A 5,000-nucleotide genomic window follows, 5' to 3' on the forward strand; every position below is an offset into this window, starting at 1 on the left:
ATCATCACATGTCAATCATCACATGTCAATCATCACCTGTCCCTCATCACCTGTCAATCATCATCTTGTGTATATATACAGTATAGTCTGTGTGTTCCTGTTGTCTCGTTGCCAGTTCGTCTAAATTTCCCCCCTGTTGTTATTGTCCCAGTGATTTCTCCATGTTTATTGATTCCCTAGTGTTGCCGACTCCTGGGGTACGTTCGTCGTAGAGTTGAAGCTAAGTTAATCAATTGGCCTTTTAGCCCGTTAAGATTAGCGAGCTGATTGAGAACAGCAAATATCGGTTCGTTAACGGCTGACCCGCATCCTAATCATGTGGTTAATTTCAAGCAGGCTAAAGTTATCATGGCATTTGCGCGTGCACGTCATACTTCAAAAGGCATGAAAGGTCGATCACCAAAACCATGATTTTCTAACGGTATAATTGTTCTAAACTCAAAGAAAAGGGCTCTTTTTTTCTCCGCTGGCGAGTAGGAGATGAACATGAACGCTTATGAAGAATACAAAACCATAATCACGGCAAAATTCAACACCACCACCGCTGTGAGAGCAAGGTGTGTTGGGGTGTTTATAGCGTGATATCTATGTATGAATCCCTGACGGCAAGTGTCAGCTGGTACAGAGGTTTCATCTACCGGTTTGAATCTGCATGGTTGCTAGTTCAAATCCCCTCACCTCCTTCCTCGATGTAGTTTTACATTTCCTTGGAAGTCGCTTTGAATAAAAGCGTCTGTTAAATGACTAAATGTATTAATAACAAATGCAATAAATTGAAGCAGTGAAAATAAATTGGCTGTATTTCTCTCTATTCTTATCATGAGTCCACCGTAATCATTTTCTACAATAATGATATGCTATGCTGTACTAATAACACATATAATTATGAGTGCTTTGTTCTCCGCATCACCGACACTACAAAAATGTACCACTCGCAAAAAAGCGCAAGACAGTCAATGTTCGACTGTGGTGTTTTGCAATAAATGGAAGGTCTTGTAAATTAATGATTCCTTGTCGGCTGAATCGGTAGCGCTCATACAAGAATAATGGATCTTGGCGATCGCAAAGAACTCTCTCCCTCCGCTAATCTAACTCTAATATCAGTCCTTGGTCAATGGGATCCCTCCTTTTTCCAGGGGTGTGGCAAGCTTATCCAGCTACACTTAAGTTAGCCTGCCCTGGAGCAGGTTAGTGCTAATCGATATGTAACTATGGTGATTTATCAAAAGTTGCTTCCACGAACCAAAAAGAGGGGCGTTTTTTATCTTAGCCTGAAAATTAGCTCGCTAAACCGTTTAGCGAGCTACGACGAATACCCCCCTGCCTGTATTAAAGTTTACTCTCTCGTCTCTCCCCCATTGGATTGTTTGCCTCTGGACCCCCTTCCTGTCTACCGAACTCTGATAGTAAAACGTTTTGGATTAATCTTTACCCCTGTCTCTGAGTCTGCTCTTGATACTGTACAAAACACAGTCCCTTACACAGTGTGTGTATGTGTGTGTGTGTCCCTTACACAGTGCCTGTGTGTGTTGAATCGTGTGTGTGTGTGTTTGTGTTTGTGTTTAGTCGTGTGTGTGTGTGTTTGTGTTGAGTCGTGTGTGTGTGTGTTTGTGTGTGTGTTTGTGTCGAGTTGTGTGTGTGTGTTTGTGTTGGGTCGTGTGTGTGTGTGTGTGTGTGTGTGTGTGTTTGTGTTGAGTCGTGTGCGTGCTGCTTTTTGAGTGCTGGTCTCTCTCATCTTCTCCTGTCCTGAGCTGGATCGCCGAAAAAAGGGAAGAATATCAAGGAAAGCCTTCGCAGCACAAAGCTACCATGACAACGAGCCTCCACAAGTGCTACCATGACAACGAGCCTCCACAAGTGCTACCATGACAACGAGCCTCCACAAGTGCTACCATGACAACGAGCCTCCACAAGTGCTACCATGACAACGAGACTCCACAAGTGCTACCATGACAACGAGCCTCCACAAGTGCTACCATGACAACGAGCCTCCACAAGTGCTACCATGACAACGAGCCTCCACATGTGCTACCATGACAACGAGCCTCCACAAGTGCTTCTGTTACGCCCCCTGGTGGCTCGGAGTAGGATGCAACATAAGGGCAACAGGTTTGGGCAAGTGAGGGTGCAGTCACACAAAAGCCAGGACACGAAAGTGACAAGAAAGTATTTATTTACAAAAAGCAACACAGGGATCAACAAGGACTGTCAGTGGCACCAAAGAAAAGAACATAACAAAACCCACCCCCCACGGACAGGTGCTTTGCACCCAAAAATACAGTGGGTGGTGCTCACTCTAACCTAGGGTATTAACAACAAGTAAACCTACGTGCATGTAATATGTAAACCCCGGAGTATCTTACCTATCCTTATTGACCCTGTGCGCACAACAAAAAGAAGTAACAAAGACAAAACAAAAGTAGGCTGCTAATAACTAAAGTAATAAAGTTTAACAAATGTGTAATAACTAAAGACAAATCCATAACCATCAATAAACCAGCAACAAACCAAGCAATAGCAAACACAAGCCAACACAAGCCAACACAAGCCAACACAAGCCAACAGAGCTCAACCAGAGCTCTGCCACAGCTCAACCCAAAAGCAACAACAAACTCTTAACAAACACAGGACTATTTGAAGGGAAATGGTTGATGGGAGATCTGGGACAGGTGTGGTGATTTGATGATTGGAACCAGGTGTGCACATCTGTGAAGTAGGAGAATAAAAACAGGAGGGGGAGACAAAACAACAACACAAACCAACAACACAAAACAGAACACAATACATGTAGGCCTAAAACATGTACACATACAAGACATACAGAACACTGTACGTAACCGTTCCCATAGAGAACAAGCCTCCACGAGTGCCAACCGGGAAGGTCGTGGTGTTTGCAAGTTTTATTCCAGAAAGAAAACACCTCACTACAGCTTTAAAGAAGCAAAAGCCTGATTGTGTGTGTGTGAGTGTGTGCGTGGGTGCGTGAGTCTCTGTGTGTGTGTGTAATAATAATAATAATAATTTATTTTATTTGTAATCAGGCACGTGCACAGATAGACCCCTAGTGGTGCTCAAGCACCTGCCCTTTTGCCCTGGATGAGAAAAGTGCCCTTTCTGCCGGAGCCCAATGTTTTCTTCATTCATCAGTATTTAAGAATAAAAATTACTCTCTCTGTCATCAATTCCCCCCAAATGTATTTTGATATCTGACGGGGCATTTATTTGAGTTCTTGTGAGAATTTCGCCCCGACATGCTCCGCGGCGCTCACAAGCCCCACGCGCCCCTCCCTCCTCCTCCTCCACTTAGTGCTCATGCAGTGCTCGAGCGCCAGGCCAAACGGCTGCAGCCTACTTCTTCTCTGACCCGCAGCATCAGACAAACAGGTAATGACGGTGTTTGTGCAATCCCCCGACGTTGTTTGGTGATAAATTAACCACAACATTAGCGCCGCTGAAAACATTATGTCGCAACTGAGCCGACGTTTCCTTAAAAAAGAAACAAACAAAAAACTCACGAAATCTGTGATTTCAAAGCCTTGTCCAGCTGTTTACTGACGTTTGTCATGTTTAATGAAGAGAGAGAGGGTGTTGTTGTATAAATGCCGTTTAGACTATTTCGAAAGTATGTTGAATGTATGTTTATAAATGTCACGAGACATAGAAAATAGCATCTAAACTATGCTAGCTCTCTGAGGTCATGCCGGGAAATATCAGACTGAGGCTTTAACGTTTTTATGGAAGTTTGATATTTCCCGGCATGACCGAACGGTCGAGGTTAGTAAGTTGTTTATTATATGGCATTTTTCGCTCCAATACCCCTCTCTGACGTCCGTATCAAACCCGCGAGGAGGGAAATACAAATCTTCCAAGAGATGGCACCAAGTAGGATGCTCCTGTGAAAACCCTTTAATTTATCCAGAGCAGAGCTTTGATAAGTTTTAAGTTAGAATATTTTTTGATTATTTAACATATTATTTGGTTATACAATATGGCCTTGGTTTGTCTGTTTTTGCCTGTTGTTCATTTATTTATTCAATTTGATAATTTGAGTTAGTTTGTTAACAAAAAATAAATATATAAGTTGAAAATATCCTACTGTGTTTTTTATTTATTTATATATTATTATTATTTTTAATTTCATAAATAATTTTGGCGATGGGTGCCCTTTTTTTTGGTTTGAGCACCTGCCCCCCAAAATGTCTGTGCACGTGCCTGGTTGTAATGCACTCTTCATTCAAAAGAATCTCAGAGTGCCAACATATGATTCTGTTTGTGTGTGTGTGTGTGTGTGTGTGTGAGTGGATACTTATCTGATCTTTGCACTTACATCCACCCTCTACAGGTAAAATATGCTGATTCGAATGCTAAACACACAGACAGACAGACAGACACACACACACGCACACACTCACACACACAGAGTAATTTGACTTAACAGCTCCTTTAATGCACCACACACGTTATCACCCTTCTCCCTCTCGACCAATGAAAGGGCAGAGGGTGGAAACACGTGGATCAGTCAACACGATCCAGAGTCCACACACACACACACACACTCACACACTCACACACTCACACACACTCACACACTCACACACACACACACCCACACACACACACCCACACACTCACGCACACACAAACACTCACACACACACACACACCCACACACTCACGCACACACAAACACACACACACACACACACCCACACACTCACGCACACACAAACACTCACACACACACACACACTCACGCACACACACACACTCACACACACACACACACACACACACAAACACACTCACACACACACACACTCACACACACACACAGACACACACACACACACACACACACACACACACACAGAGGAAGTCTACAAGTCAGCAGGAATCAGACTGTGAGGAAAGGGAGGGCTTTGCCACTTTGCCACTTTGCCAAGGGCTAACACACACACAGGGCTTATAGCAGTTATTTCCTAAGAAAACCTCTACAGAAC

At 43.4% G+C, this 5,000-nt stretch overlaps 1 protein-coding gene across 1 annotated transcript in view; it reads left to right on the forward strand.

Moving 5' to 3' along the window:
* Window positions 1-4,907: 4,907 nt before the first annotated feature.
* LOC116218617 (cytochrome P450 2K3-like) overlaps window positions 4,908-5,000 on the forward strand; it is a gene marked incomplete at its 3' end in the record, with an annotated part of 5,704 nt that continues 5,611 nt past the window's right edge. The window contains exon 1 of the mRNA XM_031560739.2: window positions 4,908-5,000. This exon is cut by the window's right edge and continues 240 nt beyond it.

The sequence above is a fragment of the Clupea harengus genome, chromosome 23 (assembly GCF_900700415.2).
Source record: "Clupea harengus chromosome 23, Ch_v2.0.2, whole genome shotgun sequence".
Lineage (NCBI taxonomy): Eukaryota > Metazoa > Chordata > Actinopteri > Clupeiformes > Clupeidae > Clupea > Clupea harengus.